General features: G+C 36.6%; 1 long non-coding RNA gene across 1 annotated transcript in view; it reads right to left on the bottom strand.

Annotated features, from left to right (window-relative positions):
* The window catches only part of LOC123332756, a 64,297-nt gene extending 48,875 nt beyond the window's left edge, over positions 1-15,422 (bottom strand). The window contains exon 1 of the long non-coding RNA XR_006549761.2: positions 14,965-15,422. This is a non-coding gene — a long non-coding RNA (uncharacterized LOC123332756). The remainder of the gene's footprint in view (positions 1-14,964) is intronic.
* Between the last annotated feature and the right edge of the window lie 3,685 nt (positions 15,423-19,107).

Raw genomic sequence — 19,107 nt, 5'->3', positions numbered from 1 at the left:
ATTAGGGGAAAAAAAAAGTATTAAATCTATAATCTAAATATCAACTTAACAACAACAACAACAAAAAAAAACACAGACTTCCCTGGTGGCCCAGTAGTTAAGAATTCACCTTACAATGCAAGGGACGTGGGTTCAATCCCTGGTTAGGGAACTAAGATCCCATGTGCCCTGGAGGAACTAAGCCCGCCAGCCACAACTAGGAGCCTGGGCACTGCCAACCACAGTGTCCACAGGCTCCGGAGGCCCTAAGCCACACCTAGTGAGGCCCCGGGGCACCACAAAGAAAGGTTCTTCATGCTGCGAAAAAGATGCTGTGTGTGGCAACTAAGGTCTGACACAGCCAAAAATAAAATAATGATAATTTTAAAAATAAAAAAGAACAAAAGCAAATCACTTAGAAAAAAGAAAGAATGAACACAGAAACTAATGAATTAGGAAATGAAAAACAGTGCAGAAAATGAACACACCCATAATTTCATATTCTGAAAAGTTTAATTGATAAACATCTAGATAGACTAATCATGGAAAATGAGAAATAGCAATATTATAACCTAAAGAATGAGATAAAGAACATTATAGATTCTACAGATATTTAAAAGGCTACTAAAGAAACCACTATGAACAAACAGAGTAATTTATTTTGTAATGAGGTGAAATGAACCAATTTTTTCATGTGCTTATTTAGCAAAATTAATTCAAGGTTTAAAACTACTATCTCTTTTCATGTCTGTTTCAACATAAAATCCACAGTCCTTGTTATTTAACCATCTTTGTGGCTACAAGTCCTAAAGTCTTCAGGCATCCTTCTATCACAAAGTCTACTTTTATACTTAGAATATCTTGTTTCTTAGTAATGCTCAAAATTCTCCAAGCTAGTCTTCACCAGAATGTTAACCAAGAATTTCCAGATGTTCAAGATGGATTTAGAAGGCAGAGGAACCAGAGATCAAATTGCCAACATCCGCTGGACCATCAAAAAAGCAAGAGAATTCAAGAAAAACATCTACTTCTGCTTCACTGACTATGCCAAAGACTTTGACTGTGTGGATCACAACAAACTGTGGAAAATTCTGACAGAGATGGGAATACCAGACCCCCTGCCTCCTGAGTAATCTGTATGCAGGTGAAGAAGCAACAGTTAGCACCAGACATGGAACAACCGAATGGTTTCAAATTGGGAAAAAGTACTTCAAGGCTGTACAGTGTCACTTTGCTTATTTAACTTTAATATGCACAGTACATCATGCAAAATACCAGACTGCACAAAGCACAAGCTGGAATCAAGATTCCCAGGAGAAAGTCAACAACCTAAATAAGCAGCTGACAACACCCTGATGGCAAAAAGTGAAGAGGAACTTAAGAGTCTCTTGACAAAAGTGAAAGAGGAGAGTGAAAAAGCTGGTTTAAAACTCAACATTCAAAAAACCAAGATCATGGCATCTAGTTCCATCACTTCATGGCAACCGATGAGGAAACAATGGAAACAGTGACAGACTTTATTTTCTTGGACTCCAAAATCACTGCAGATGGTGACTACAGCCTTGAAATGGAATCACTTGCTCCTTCGAAGAAAAGCTATGACCAACCTAGACAGCATATTAAAAAGCAGAGACATTAATTTACCAACAAAGGTATGTATAGTCAAAGCTATGGTTTTTCCAGTAGTCATGTATGGATATGAGAGCTGGACCATAAAGAAGGCTGAGCACAGAAGAATTGATGCTTCTGAACTGTGGTGTTGAAGAAGACTCTTGCGAGTCCCTTGGACTGCAAGGAGATCCAACCAGTCCATCCTAAAGGAGATCAGTACTGGATATTCATAGGAAAGACTGATGCTGAAGCTCCAATACTTTAGCCACCTGATGTGAAGAAACTGACTCACTGGAAAATACCCTGATGCTGGGATATATTATAGGCAGGAGGAAAAGGGGATGACAGAGGATGAGATGTTTGGATGGCATCACCGACTTGATGGACATGAGTTTGAGCAAGCTCTGGGAGTTGGTGATAGACAGGGAAGCCTTGCATGCTGCAAGACTTAGGGTCACAGAGTTAGACATGACTGAGCAACTGAACTGAGTATAGATTTTAATACATTTATATATTAGATACATGTATATATTTTATAATTGAAAATCTATTTATATTTACTCTTTCTCCAATTTATTTACCACTTTATTAAAAGACTTATGTTTGGTTTCTACCTTTTTCCTTTCGATCTGTTTTGAGAATCTATCAATTTTTAAAGCTCTGACTTCTTACGTAATATACTTAACTGATATTTCAAACCAAGCAAGAACATTCTATTTAGTGACTGGATTTCAAAGGAAATAAAACACCTATGTATTTACACACAAGTACGTATGTACATTACATATATTTGTTATATGTAAAATGTGAATGTGGGTTAGTAGAACTGGATTCCATATCATTTAGATAAAACAATTATATCACTGTAGTAACTAACACTGAAAATTGCAATACTTATTAAAAATATTTAATATTAAATTGGGGTTTCCTGATAGCTCAGTTGGTAAAGAATCCACCTGCAACGCAGGAGACCCCAGTTCAATTCATGGGTCAGGAAGATCCTCTGGAGAAGGGATAGGCTACCCAATCCAGTATTCTTGGGCTTCCCTTGTGGCTTAGCTGGTAAAGAATCCACCTACAATGTGGGAAACCTGGGATCAATTTCTGGGTTGGGAGGATCCCCTGGAGAAGGGAAAGTCTACACACTTCATTATTATTAATATTAATATTTTATCAATATATTAATATTATATAGTTAATATAATATTAACTTATATTAGATATAATATTATATAATATAGTGTTGATTACTAATATTAAGATTATATAATGTTAATTGATATATTGTTAAATATTAATATTAAATCAATAAATACTAAATATCAATCTAACCATCACACAATTTGTCACAATTTTTATGAAAAAGTGAACTACAAAATTTAGAGTAGAGGTAGACGCATGATGTTCTGTGGCCAAAGCTACCAGTGCACTCCAAAATAATAAAAGCCATGTTAACATGAACTCCTGAATCCATATTCTCTCTTGACAAACTCATTTGAGAATACGGAATACTATAACTTCTCTTAATTTGCTCAGCACTTTCTCCTAGCATTAAAATATACTGGCCCTCATGGGAAAAAGTCAGCTTATTTACACATTCACTTAAATAGCAATTCAGAAGTGGCAGAACAGATTACCTATAACTGTCATATGCTGCTTTGTAGGAGATATTGACTTCTAAAACTCCTGTGAACAAATCCAATATAGTCTTTCACATACTATTTCTGTAACACATGATAAGGGAAAACAAAGCTTCCCAACTCCAAAAAAAAGTAAAATCTTTAGTACCCTAAATAGAGAATTTTCCTAACTGGGTAACAAATTTTAAAACTCAGATTTGTCTATTCAGTAAAGACAACAAATTTCAACTTAACAAGTCAGTAAATTAAAAAAAAAATCATACTGTGAAGCAAAAATGTGATTCCCATTCTATATTTCAGAAGTCCATCTTACATTATTGAACTGTTCACTCACAATTTACAAATTATTTCTCATTTACTTTCTACAAAAACATAGTTGAGCAATTATGGGAGGGTCTTCAACTCTAAGTAAACAGATTATTTTCTATCAGCCCACATAAAGGATTAAGAGATTTCAGAGTCAGCTCAAAGTTATGCTCTTTTATTGGCATATAAGTTTGCTGAAATGCAATTTCAATTTGGGTTAAACTGAAAAGAATGGGCATAAGTAAGTCACCTTTAGATGGAATGAAGAGATCTGCACTAACTCAACATATGTACGTGTTTATGGTGGAGTTCAGTTCAATCACTCAGTCGACCCCATGAATCGCAGCATACCAGGCTGCCCTGTCCATCACCAACTCCCTGCTCAAACTCATGTCCATCGAGTCAGTGATGCCATCCAACCATCTCATCCTCTGTCATGCCCTTCTCCCGCCTTCAATCTTTCCCAGCATCAGGGTCTTTTCAAATGAGTCAGTTCTTCACATCAGGAGGCCAAAGTATTGGAGTTTCAGCTTCAGCATCAGTCCTTCCAATGAATATTCAGGGCTGACGTCCTTTAAGGATTGACTGGTTTGATCTCCTTGCAATCCAAGGGACTCTCAAGAGTCTTCTGCCAACACTGGAGAATTTGTGATAATGCAAGAAAATACCAAAATTTAAAATAGGATCATTTAAAGATCTTCAGCAACAAGGGATTTTTCTTTTGAAAGTGACTATTTAGTTTATATTTAACTAGTGGGTCCCACATCACTTGGAGATTTGCTTTTAATAAATTTGGAGATGTTTTATCTTAGAAGCCTGTGTGTTATAAGGTAAAGCAGAAGTAACATTAACAAGAACAGTTGATATGGAGTGTTTCCCGTTAAAGGAAACTGATGAAAAGAAAGGAAATGATTGGCACAGTGAACAGAAAACATGATTGAACTCTCCAGTGATGACTGTCTTTGCCCTCCATCTCAGTAAGCTCATAATTGATTCAGTGAGCAGCTGCCAGGTAACATTTGGCCTAAAGATAGTAAGAAGAGAGTGAAATGGTACTCCCTATACTGCTACAAGCTCTACAAGCTACTGAGGTGATACAGAAAAATGACTACTACATCCATAATTAGAGATCATTCTAATACAACCAGAATATATCATAGCATGAAGGTGCTACTGAATACATTTGAGAATAGGGTGGAGTTTATATACAGTGAAATATTTCATCTTAAAGACATGAGCACAACTTATGTTAGCTGAAAAAAATACACCTTCAGATTGATCACAGTCCTGTTTTAAAATACGTGCTCCTAAAATTTTTGGAACTTGTTGAGGTTAGTAGACATGCTGCATGGTAGGTTATGCATCGTCTGAGGCTATCCTGTATGTAATGACTCCCTGCCTTGGAGTTACAAAAGACCTACCTATCTGTCACAGGGCAAGACAGATATGTGGAACCATTTATGCTCCAGGGAGTCCCAGGGGTTCAGGCTGAGTTAGATTCCAGGTAAGACCACATCCTTACTTAGTGTCTTTCCCTGATCCATCCTGATTCCCTTGCTCTTTTTTTTTTCCCCTCAAAATCTCACCTCAATACATCACATGCACTTGGACCCTGTATCAGGTAAGGCTTCTCCAAAAACAAACCTAAATTATTCTCCATAAGAGGATGAACAAAGGTCAGGAAACCATGCTGAAATGTGTACTGATATTAGACAGACAGTGGTCCCCAACATTTTTGGCACTAGGGACTAGTTACATGGAAGACAATTTTTCCATGGGCCTGGGGCGAGGATGAGGATGGTTTCAGGATAATTCAAATGCATGATATGTAACATGCACTTTATTTCTATTATTACATCAATTCCACCTAAGATCATCAGGCATAAGATCATGGAGGTTGATCTTATGGGGAACCCTGATCTAGATGACAGTAAGATAGGAAACTGAAATTCATCTGGTGCAGGGGGGAGGCTATCACCCTTGTCAGTTCCTGGTCATCATGGGCAAGTGTTCTCTGCTGGGTGTCTTTCCTCAGCTGGATATAAAACTCTTCATTCATTCCACATCCTATGCTCTTTCCTCTACATAGACCTGAGAGTCTCATGTATATATTCTACATTATTTACTTCCTCTCTAAAGATTTTCATTTGGGCTTTTTCCAAGGCAAGTGCTCTGGCAAAAAAAAAAAAAAATATACTGTTTGTCTGAGGAAGTCTTATTTCTCCTTCACTATTGAAGGATAACTTCTCAAGGCATATTTTTTCATACTGAATTCAAATATTATTCCATTCTTTAAGTTCAAATAAGAAACATACTTATTAATATATCAACTTTGAAATGAAAACAGACAGATACAGACACACAGGATTACTAGTCAGCCATTGGAAAGAACAAAATTTTGCCATTTGCAGTAACATGGATGGACTTGGAGGGTATTATGCTAAATAAAACAAGTAGGACAAAACTACTGTATGATTTCACTTACATGTTGAGTCTAGAAAGTATAACAACCTAATGAATATAACAACAACAAAAAAAAGAAACAGACTCACATATAGAAAACAAACTAGTGGTTACCAGTAGGGTGAGGGAAGGGGAGGGACATGGAAGGAGCAGAGGATTAAGAGGTACAAATTATTATGTACAAAATTAGCTACAAGGAGATACTGCACAGCACAGGGAGTATACCTAATATTTTCCAATAACTACAAGTGGAGTGCAACCTTTAAAAGTTGTGAAGTACTATGCTTTACACCTGTAACTTAGACTGTACATTAACTACACTTCAATAAAAATCTCAGCCATTAGAAAACAAACCTGATTTTAAAAATGAAGATCAGCAAAAGAGACACTGATGTATAGAACAGTCTTTTGGACTCTGGGAGAGGGAGAGGGTGGGATGATTTGGGAGAATGGCATTGAAATATGTATAATATCATATATGAAACGAGTCGCCAGTCCAGGTTCGATACACGATACTGGATGCTTGGGGCTGGTGCACTGGGATGACCCAGAGGGATGGTATGGGGAGGGAGGAAGGAGAAGGGTTCAGGATGGGGAACACATGTATACCTGTGGCAGATGCATTTTGATATATGGCAAAACCAATACAATATTGTAAAGTTAAATAAAATAAAATTAAAAAAAATAAAAAATAAAGCACATGGTTAAAAAAAAAAAGAAAAGAAAAGAAAAGAAGATCAATACCCCAGAGAAAATATACAGATGGAAAACAGGCATATGAAAAGATGTTTCATACCATGTCATCAGAAATGCAAAATAAAGCACTAATAAGATACCACTACACACCTGCTTCGTCTAGTTAAGGCTATGGTTTTTTCTGTGGTCATGTATGGATGTGAGAGTTGGACTGTGAAGAAGGTTGAGCACCGAAGAATTGATGCTTTTGAACTGTGATGTTGGAGAAGACTCTTGAGAGTCCCTTGGACTGCAGGGAGATCCAACCAGTCCATTCTGAAGGAGATCAGCCCTGGGATTTCTTTGGAAGGAATGATGCGAAAGCTGAAACTCCAGTACTTTAGCCACCTCATGAGAAGAGTTGACTCACTGGAAAAGACTCTGATGTTGGGAGGGATTGGGGGCAGGAGGAGAAGGGGACGACAGAGGATGAGATGGCTGCATGGCGTCACTGACTCGATGGATGTGAGTCTGGGTGAACTCCGGGAGTTGGTGATGGACAGGGAGGCCTGGCATGCTGCGATTCATGGGGTCGCAAAGAATTGCACATGACTGAGCGACTGAACTGACACACCTGCAAGAACAGCCAAAATCCAGAACACTCACAACACGAATACTGATATGAGCATGGACATAGCTCTCATTCATTGCTGGAAGGAATTAAAACGGTACAGTCTCTTTAAAAGACGGCCCACAAGTTTCTTACAAAAACAAACATACACTTATTGTAAGACCCAGCAATCACACTCATTGGTACTTACCTAAAATAGCTGAAAATATGTCAACACAAGAACCTGTATGTGGATATTTATTGCAGCTTTATTCACAACTACCAAACTCTCAAGCAACCAAGATGTCCTTCGGTAGGAGAAGGAATAGGAATAAATAAATTGTGGTACATCCAGGCAATGGAATATTACTTAGTATTAAAAAGAAATGATCTATTAAGCCATGAAATGATATGTAGAAACCTTAAATGCATTATTACTAACTAAAAAAAAAAAGGCAATATGAAAAGGCTACATTCTGTATGATTCCAAATATAAAACAAGACACTCTGGTAAAAGTAAAACTGTGAAGACAATGAAAAGATCAGTGGTTGCCAGCGGCTGTGGGGACAGGTATGAATCAGTGAAGCACAGAGGATATTTAGGACTGAGAAAATACTCTTTATGGTACTATATACAATGTATACAGTGATATATATATAAGAGTGATGTGGATGCGGGAGAGGTTGTGCATAAAAGAGGGAAAAAGAGGTATGTGGGAAGTCTCTATATCTGCCTTTTGATTTTATTTTCAACCAAAAACTACTATAAAAATTATTTAAAAAAAAAGAAGTGTAATTAATAAACTAAGAGAAGAGAGAAAATGGAATCATATAAAATGCTCAATTAACCTGAGAAAGAAAAAAAAAAATGGGAAAACAGAAAAAAAAAAAAACACAAACAAGTACAATGAATAGGAAACCATTGTCAACATGTAACTATTCTATGTCAATATCCATATTAAATATTACTGATCTAGATATAGCAATTACAAAGAAGTTTTCAGAGTGAATGAAACTCAAGATCCAACCATATGTTAACTATAAGAAACCCACTTTAAATGTAGATACAGATAGGCCAAAAGTAATGTGATGGAGAATGATATACCATGTTAACATTAATAAATATTTGGACTAAATTAAAAAACAACTTAAAATTTATGGGATGCAGTGAAAGCAGTGAAGAGAACAAAATTCACAGCATTAAACACCTAAATAAGAAAAGAAGATGGAACGCTAATAATCCAAGCTTGTAGTTTATGAAATTAAAGAAAAGTAAACTAAGTATCACTACAAACAAAGCTGGTAGAAGTGTTGGAATTCCAGTTGAGCTATTTCAAATCCTAAAAGATGATGCTGCGAAAGTGCTGCACTCAAAATGCCAGCAAATTCACAACACCCAGCAGTAGCCACAGGACTGGAAAAGGTCAGTTTTCATTCCAATCCCAAAGAAAGGCAATGCCAAAGAATGCTCAAACTACCGCACAATTGCACTCATGAGAGTAAAGTAACACTCAAAATTCTCCAAGCCAGGCTTCAACAGTATGTGAACCATGAACTTCCAGATGTTCAAGCTGGTTTTAGAAAAGGCAGAGGAACCAGAGATCAAATTGCCAATATCTATCGGATTATCAAAAAAGCAAGAGAGTTCCAGAAAAACATCTACTTCTGCTTTATTGACTATGCAAGAGCCTTTGACTGTGTGGATCACAATAAACCGTGGAAAATTCTAAAAGAGATGGGAATACCAGACCACCTGACCTGCCTCTTGAGAAACCTATATGCAGGTCAGGAAGCAACAGAACTGGACATGGAACAACAGACTGGTTCCAAACAGAAAAGGAGTATGTCAAGGTTGTATATTGTCACCCTGCTTATAGAGTACATCATGAGAAACACTGGGCTGGATGAAGCTCAAGCTGGAATCAAGATTGCCGGGGAAATATCAATAACCTTGGATATGCTGAAGACACCACCCTTATGACAGAAAGTAAAGAACTAAAGAGCCTCTTGATTAATGTGAAAGAGGAGAGTGAAAATGTTGGCTTAAAGCTCAACATTCAGAAAACTAAGATCTTGGCATCTGGTCCCATCACTTCATGGGAAATAGATGGGGAAACTGTGGAAACAGTGACAGAGTTTATTTTGGGGGGCCCCAAAATCACTGCAGATGCTGACTGCAGCCATGAAATTAAAAGAGGCTTGCTCCTTGGAAGAAAAGTTATGACCAACCTAGACAGTATATTAAAAAGTAGAGACATTACTTTGACAACAAAGGTTCGTTTAAGTCAAAGCTATGGTTTTTCCAGTAGTCATGTATGGATGTGAGACTTGGACTATAAAGAAAGCTGAGTGCAGAAGAATTGATGCTTTTGAACTATGGCACTGGAGAAGACTCCTGAGAGTCCCTTGAACTGCAAGGAGATCCAACCAGTGCATTCTAAAGGATATCTGTCCTGAGTGTTCATTGGAAGGGCTATTTTTGAAGGTGAAACTCCAATACTTTGGCCACCTGATGTGAAGAACTGACTCATTTGAAAAGACCCTTATGCTGAGAAAGATTGAATGCGGGAGGAAAAGGGGACAACAGATGATGAGATGGTTGGATGGCATCATCAACTCAATGGACACGAGTTTGAGTAAACTCCAGGAGTTGGTGATGGACAGGGAGGCTTGGCATGCTGCAGACCATGGGGTCCCAAAGAGTCGGACGTGATTGAGCAACTGAACTGAAGTTGCTAGAAGCAAATAATGTTGTTAAATCAAATCAGTGTTTGATATGTTTCAGATTTTTTTCTGAGACTACAAAATGCCAAAGTGAGGCACAGCAACAGAGTGAGGTATTTTCAGAAAAGAGCAACACTAGTATGTATTAGAATCTATTGTTTGATATGTAAACATGATACGTGGTCAGCAAAACTTTTCACAGAAATTCGAATGGTGTCTTTGATTATATTTAATTGGCATAGTTCTGAAAGGAAGGTATAATCATTTCAGAGAAGAGAAAACTCAAGGTTCAGAGAGATTACATAACTTTTTCCAGGCCATTCAGCAGGTGGGAAAGGTAATGTCAGAATTTATTTCTTTATAATTTACTAGTATGAGCTCTTTCTACAGAATAACTTTACCACCATGTAAAGGTTTCTGTTGGCTGGTATTTTTTGTAGTTTATTCCTCCTACATAGATAGTTGGTAACATATAAATTAATCTTTGATGCAAAATATTCCTGTTTAGAGCTTAAAGCGATGAAGTTTCTGGCATAAAATTCTATCTTTAGTTCAATATTCCATTGTTTTTCTCATGCATGTCACTGAAATAATTCAGACATATCAATATATATTAAGTGCATTATTTTAGTCAGCATAGTTTCAAGTTGAATACCCTTAAATAACAATTTAAAGTAATTTTGTAAATGGACATTTAGGGCTAGATTACATATTTACATGAGTTTTGTTTATTATAAATTCAAGTTGCTGTTTCCAACTGAGTGCAAGCAGGATGGTTAACTATTTACCCAGAGGGAAAATGTCTCTTCCTCCCACTTCAACCATTAACACTGAGAAACACTCTTCTTTGTACAGAACTATGTTTGCCAAGAAAAGCCACTAGCCACACATGACTGCTGAATACTTAAAATGTGCATTGTTGACATAGCAATTTGTGGTGAAAAAAGTCATAGAAAGACAAATATTGTATATTTTCACTCATATGTAGAATCTAAAACATACAAAACAATGAATATCACAAACAGACTCAGATACAGTAAATTAGTGGTTAACTGTGGGGAGAGGTATAGAGGGGGAGGGTCAATATTGAGATAGGGGATTAAGAGGTAAAAACGTATGTATAAGATAAAAATATATAAGGATATTGCACAGCACAGGCAATAGAGTCACTATTTTATGATAACTTTAAATGGAGGACAATCTATTAAAAAATCTGAATCACTGTGTTGTACACCTGAAACTACTGTAATATTGTAAGTCAACTGTACTTTAATAATTAAAATGAAATGCATGATCACTACAAAATACACCCCAAATTCCGAAGGCCTAGTATGGAAACAATATCAATATTTTTACATCACTTACAATTGAAGTAATATTTTAGTAGACTGCTTAAATGCATTATTGAAACTCATTGTACTTAGATGTTCTACTTTTAATCTCTCAACTAGAATTTTCAAATTAAACACCTAACTCATATACATATAATGCTGAGGTACACAGTATGTTCCATGATATGTTCTAATGAATTCTTTTATACACACACCTCCTGTTCTCATATTATAACATTTATGCATAAACATGGTATCTTATATAATTCTTCCATCTTTGATAATATACATAGGTTTATTAAAAATTCAGTTTTAACTTTTTTACTTTTAGGACTGCTTCCAAACAAAAAAACCTGGTATTTTAAGTAATTTTCCTTGCTTACATTGTCCTGGAAAAACTATTTAAGCTAAAAATTATATATATATATATTTTCATGAACTTAAAATTAGTTATGGTAACAAGTGATTGGCATGTTAAGACGGAAAATCATTTCTGTTTCCCATTTCAAATATAAAGTAAAAGAAATCTAAAACACCCACAATGTAGTAAAGAAGGAATCACCAATTGTATTTTACATACTTTCTATTAATTTGCTCTTAACCTCATGGCATGAAATGTAAAATTTTATGATGCATATTTCTAAAGAACTGATCTTGAAAACAACCAAGCAAAATTCCAATTTGTTTTTACAAATGATTTTACTTGAAATAAACCAAGTGCCTATTGTAATGTTTATTAACTGAAAACTTTCTTTAAAGTACTGCACTTGAAATAACACAATTACTAGGTACTCTTTAATTGAAGTATGTTTCTGTACTTCAATTTAAAGTTATTTAAATTTAGCTTTTAAATTTTTTAAAAATTTTTAAAAATTTAATTCTAAATTTGACTAGAATTAAATTTGACTAGAAAACATTCACTTTAAAGGAATATCTTTACAATCCTCCACTTTGAAAAACTTTTGCTATTTCTGAAATCCTGCTCAGGATCCCAGTTTGGTCCATATCCAATTTTTATTATCTCAAAGCCCAATTATGTTGCTAACAACCCAAATTCAGCCTTTGCAAATTTTAATACTGCATCATAGATCTAGCCAAAATAGAATTATTCATTTATATAGATAGCATGAGACCATTAACCCATATCTACTTTAAAAATCTTTCTGTCCTGTATGAAGATTACAACAGCTCTATGCAATCAAGTGAAAAGTACTGATATTGGTAATTAGTTGAACTGTATGATTGCTAGCTCACATTAACGACTACACCTGTGTTCATATGATTTTGTGTTTACTATAGACTAAAATAGGGAAAAAAGAGAACACTGAATATTCTTCTAGCCAAAATGTTATTTTGTACTTTAAAAATAAATGTCAAGATATCCTGGGGCTACTAATCCACTTTTCATGAAAGAAAGTCAAGTTTATTTTTTTAACCATTGAATGTATCGAATTAGTTAAGTTTGTGGTATCAACAGACAGTCAACTTAATCATGTTCTTGGAAACCACTAGGATTAGTAATATATTTTTCATTTCCAAAGAACTAGTGATACGTAAGAAGTTTCACATTTATTTACAAATGCTTGGTCCAATCACGAACAAGTGGAAGAGACTTAAAAAGCATCACCATATTTTATAAACCTCATTTCAAACAAAACAAAAATGACCCGACAGAAGAAGATAGTGGCATAAATAATGAACCAACTAGTACTGAATAGCCACTAATTTTGATTTCATTAAAGCTAATACGATGCCTTTTAAAGTGCTTTATTTCATACACAAAAAAAAGAATGTTTTGTTTAGTCTAATGAAAGTTTCTTGAATGTTTTTTTGAAAATACAATTTTACATTAATATTGATGCCCTTTACTGGCTGCCCCTAAAATCACATGCATAAATGCCAGAGAATTTGGAATTGAATTGCATCATTTTGCAGAGTGCACAGAGTTCAAAGCGATTTCTTTTCAAAGCCCTTCTCTGCCTCCTTGAAGTTCTTTCCAATTCTGATACTTCGGAGCTTCAATGCTTTCTTATAGCTGACCCCTTTTACATCAATTTTATATCATAAAAATTATCTATTACCTCACATCAGTCACAAATCTTCTACATATTGTTCCTATTTGTATCACTGTTATGTCCCATACTCCACAATAATATTTCATTCCACCCTCACAAATCAAATTCAAGCCTTTATGAGTCAGCTTGCCCTTTCCTTCATCTTTCAATTCTGCTCTCTTCTATAGTAAGTTAGGTGCCTGAACATTTCCAGCAATTTTCCTACTCCACAGCTTCCCTAACTATTATCAACAAAGAATCCTACAAATTTAAAGTAAGAAATCATATTTGCATATAAATATGAGTTAAAATATTCAAAATGAATTTGTAGTATCTGACCTCAAGCATTTGGTTTATTTGATAATATTGGTCAGTTAGTGGCAGTATTTTGCCTGACCAAGTAATTAGTTACTTGGGTCACAATAAGATTTGGAGAAGGAAATGGCAACCCACTCCATATTCTTGCCTGGCAAATCCCATGGACAGAGGAGCCAGGTGAGCAGAGTCAAAAAGGACTGAGCGACTTTACTCACTCACTCAAGATTTGGTGACTATGAAGGTAGACTCAAGTGAAATTCATGACTATTACTATTATTTTTTTAAATGTATAAATTTACCACATAAAGCAGGAAAAGACCTTAGAACACAAACACTAATTCTCATCTGTTGTTCCAGTTACTTCTACAATACCTGCATCAGCTCTATGTCAAATATCTGCTTGAATACCCCCACAGAAAGAGGCAAGCAATACCTCTTCAGTCCATTTCAGACAGCTCCAATCTCTCACAAAATCCCTGATCATTCAAAGGCCTAGCACAACTAAAATTTTAAAAGAATGTCTTTTCTTCACTAGCCAGTCTCTTTATTCAGGAATATTAAAATAAATAACAAACCCCCCAAAAGGTTTTTTTGAGTATTTAAAGTACAAAGCTTCTGGTCTGGGACTTCCCCAGTGCTTTAGTGGTAAAGACTCTGCACTCTCAGCGTAGGGGGGCCAGGTTCAAACCCTGGTCAGGGAACTAGATCTCACACGCCAAAACTGAGAGTTTGCAAGCTGCAACCAAGACCCAGAACAGCCAAATAAACAAATATTTTAAAAATAACAACAATAAGTACAAAGCCTCTGGATATACACCACCAAGTTTTCTTTTTCTTTCCTTTTTTTTTTTTTTAATTTTTTTTTACGTCTACTTCTATAAATAGAGGGAAAGATCACCATGTCTTCAGGTAAGGTCACTTGATCTCAGGTTATAAGCATAGAAGAGACATGGGGGGAAAAAAATTGAGAGAGTTGCCATTCACTGTCGAAGTTGAGAGGGAGGCTCAGGCTGGGCAGACCTATGAACCATGACGCTTTCTAATCTGCCTGTTCGCATATGAAAATACGCTCATGAGAAAGTTCCTAAAAGTTCATGTTTCCAGGTCCACCAGTAAGAAGCCTTGGAAGTCTCCATTCCATCCTAACAGGTAAAAAGCTGAACAACTTTTCTTAGCCGGTAAAAGAGAGGAGAATTCAGGGCAAACTGTTGCCCTCAAAATAAGAAAGGAGAAAACAAAGAGTTATAGCTTACCGGAGCAGATAACCACAAGTCGAAACTGCCGCAGAAGCCAATCCGCGTAGGAAAACCCGAAACTTAGTTCGCCAACTGCTGGACGCTAAGTGTCAACGAGAGAGTTAAAATAGTCCAGAGGAACTCAGTCATTTGAGGATCCGCACAATTTCCATAGAGTTGTCTCCCCGGAGCTCAGTGTCGACGAGAGAGTTAAAATAGTCCAGAGGAAGTCAGTCATTTGAGGATCCCCACAATTTCCAGAGAGTTGCCTCCCTGGAGCTCAAACAGGTCCTTTAGTGAAATCAGAGAAAAATCCCCTAATGCATCTCGTAGTGGGAGGGGAAATGTAACAGCCTTGAAATAGACCAGAGCACTCTGTTCTTAAGAAGAATGCCTTCAGGAGAAACTAATTAAGGCGAATCCAAACTTCTGGGATAGTTCCTAAATGAGCTGCTGCTGCTGCTGCTGAGTCGCTTCAGTCGTGTCTGACTCTGTGCGACCCCAAGAGACGGCAGCCCACCAGTCTCCCCCGTCCCTGGGATTCTCCAGGCAAGAACACTGGAGTGGGTTGCCATTTCCTTCTCCAATGCATGAAAGTGAAAAGTGAAAGGGAAGTAGCTCAGTTGTGTCCGACTCTTCGCGACCCCATGGACTACAGCCCACCAGGCTCCTCCGTTCATGGGACTTTCCAGGCAAGAGTACTGGAGTGGGTTGCCTTTGCCTTCTCCGGGGGCAGGGAAATACCAAACTCCAGTCAGCTGTAGCCTTTTACTTACGTGGGTGCTCAGTAGCTCACTCCTGTCCGACTCTTTGCGACCCTGTGGATTATCGCCAGCCAGACTCCTCCATCCATGGGATTTTCCAGGCAGGAATACTGGAGCGAGTTGCCATGCCCCACTCAGGGTTCGAATCTGTGTCCCCTGAATCTCCTGCATTGGCAGGCAGATTCTTTACCACTGAACCACCTGGGAAGCCCTAGCTTTCTACTTAGGAGAAGGGAAATACTGAATTCTGGCCATCCCATTTTAACTAAAGGAGAAACTAAGAACACATTAAATTTACCATCCAGAGGCATAGGCGTATTAAAAGACTGAAACCAAATCATAGAATGTGTCCCATTGCCCCTAACCTCAACACCACATTACTAAAGCCGTGTTTCCAGCAGTTCATTTTACCCATAGATCATGTGTGACTATAAAGATGAAGTTACAAAGCACAGTAAAAGGGTAAAAGTACAATTTGAAGACACAAACCAAGCATCAGTACCAGAGTCAGATACAACAGAGATATTGGAATTATCAGACCTGAATTTTAAAAACTGTGATGAACATGCTAAGGGCTCTAATAAGTAAAGTAGATTGCATGCAAGAACAGATGATCGATGTAACCCAGAGAGAGGGAAATTCTAAAGAAATAAAAGGAAATGGTAGAGCTCAAAGGCACCATTACAGCAATGAGGAATTTGGAAGAAATACTTTGATGGGCTTATTAGTAGACTAGACACAGCTGAGGAAAGAATCTCTGAGCTCCAGGATATATCAATAGAAACTTCCAAATTGAAGGAGTTTGCTGCTAATAAGGATGCCTTGCAAAATATGTTAAAAGACAATCTTTGGAGAGAGGGAAATAGCTCAGACTCGGATCTACACGAAGTATAGAAAAGCATCAAAGAATGAATAAGTGAGGGTAAAATAAAACAGTGGATTTTCTTATTCATAATTGGACAGATTATTCAAAGGAATAAAAGCAACAATGTATTTAATTATCCACAATATATATCATATATTATTGTACCTGATTACAGTAGCTTTATAGTAAATTTTGAAGTTGGCTAATTTCAGTCCTCCAACTCCATTCTGTACTTTCATTTCTGTGATGGCTATTCTGGGCCTTCTACCTCTCTATATAAACTTTAGAGTTAGATCATCAAGACGAACTATAATGTAAAATTTGAGCTTTGGGTGATCCTAATATGCCAATACAAGTTCATGTGTTATAACAAATGTACCATCTGTATGGATGTGAGAGTTGGACTATAAAGAAAGCTGAGCGCCGAAGAATTGATGCTTTTGAACTGTGGTGTTGGAGAAGATTCTTGAGAGTCCCTTGGACTGCAAAGAGATCCAACCAGTCCATCTTAAAGGAGATCAGTCGTGGGTGTTCATTGGAAGGACTGATGTTGAAGCTGGAACTCCAATACTTTGGCCACCTGATGTGAAGAGCTGACTCATTTGAAAAGACCCTGATGCTGGGAAGGATTGGGGGCAGGAGGAGAAGGGGATGACAGAGGATGAGATGGCTGGATGGCATCACCAATTCAATGGACGTGGGTTTGGGTGACTCCGGGAGTTGGTGATGGACAGGGAGGCCTGGCGTGCTGCAGTTCATGGGGTCTCAAAGAGTCAGACATAACTGAGCAACTGAACTGAACTGACCTGAGTGAGAGATGTTGATAATGAAAAAGGCTATACATCCATGGTGGTTGAGCACATAAGGGAAATCTCTACACCATCCATTCTCTAGGAACCTAAAACTGGTTTAAATAAATGAAGTCCCTGAAAAAAAGTGATTTAAGTTAAATTGATGCTGTTAGGGTGGGCCCTAATCCAATCTGACCGGAGACCTTCTAAGAAGAAATCTGAACACAGAGGAGATACCGGGATAAAGACACAGAGGAAAGATTACATGAAGGCAAAAGGCAAAGACAACCATCTTCAAACTATCTGCTGACACCTTGATCTTAGATCTAGCCTCCAAAACTGTAAGAAAAATAAATTTCCCTCTTTAAACTATCCAGTCTGAGATATTCTGTTATGGCAGCCATAGCAAAACAATACAAAACCCAAGAATTATGGTATGATGAAAATAACACTTTATTTTTGCAGTCCTCTTCCAAACACTGATAATCATAGTACAGTTATGAGAAAAAATATCAGGCAATTTCCACTCAACATAAATACTATAAACTATCTGGTCAGTGATCCTAAAAATTATGAAGATCATCAAGAAAAGAAAAGCCTGTGAAATTTCACAGCCAACACAAGCCCAAGGAAATGGAAATAAATTTATTCTGGGTGTGATTCAGGAACATCAAAGAGGATCTTAGATTAAAAAACAGTCTATGGGAATATGAATAAACATGGATTTAATTAATAAATGTATCAATGTTGGTTCACCAGCTGTAACAGTATTGGTTCACCAGCTATAACAAATGTACCATGCAAATATAGATGTCTATAATAGAGAAAATATGGTGCAGAGTATATGAGAACTCTTTATGCTATGTTCAGAATTGTTTTTGCAAATCTAAAACCATTCTAAAATAAAAATTTTATTTAAAAAGAAGCCACAAGCTGAGGCACTGCGAGCACATGCCAGTGTTATTTGTTTGCAGCATCCCTCCCTCCCTCCCCACAGCGCGACTGAACAAGTGAGTCTAAAAAAAAAAAAAAAAAAAAGTGTCCTCCACCATCCCCTTTGTGTCAGGGCGGAAACCAGACACTGAAGAGACCAGCAAAGAAGAAGAAATAACAGAGGGAACCACCTTGGAAGCTACAGGCAATAGATTTAAACCCTGTGGTTACTACTGACTACATAGGAAGGGGCCTATAGATCTTGAGAAATATAAGTCGGACCAAGGAACTAGCCAAAAATGAACTGAACCCACAATACTCACAACAAAACCAGAGAAAGTCCTAGATATATTTTTACTATTTTTACGATCATTCTTTCTTTCTTTTTTTTTCTTTTAATGTTTTTAAAAAATTTTAAGTCCTAGTAGATTATTCCTTTAATTTTCACTTTTATAACCTATTACTTTGCAAAAAAAAAAAACCCTATTTTTTTAAAGCAAACTTCATATATACATTTTTTATAATTTTTTGACTTTTTTTTTCTTCTTCTTTTCTTTAACATTGTATTTTTGAAATTCCAAACTCTACTCTAGATTTTTAATTATAGTTTTTTGGTATTTGTTATCAATTTTGTACCTATAGTTTTTTTATAATTTCTGTGACTTTTTTTTTTCTCTGTTTCTTTCTCTTCTTCTTTTATATAACATTGTATATCTGAAATTCCAAACTCTACTCTAGATTTTTAATTTATGCTTTTTGGTATTTGTTATCAATTTTGTACCTATATTTTCTTCATAATTTTCGCAAC

This window comes from Bubalus bubalis, chromosome 3 (genome assembly GCF_019923935.1).
Source record: "Bubalus bubalis isolate 160015118507 breed Murrah chromosome 3, NDDB_SH_1, whole genome shotgun sequence".
Classification (NCBI taxonomy): domain Eukaryota; kingdom Metazoa; phylum Chordata; class Mammalia; order Artiodactyla; family Bovidae; genus Bubalus; species Bubalus bubalis.
Note: the sequence above shows the minus strand (reverse complement) of the source record. Positions and strands in the feature narration are given on the sequence as shown.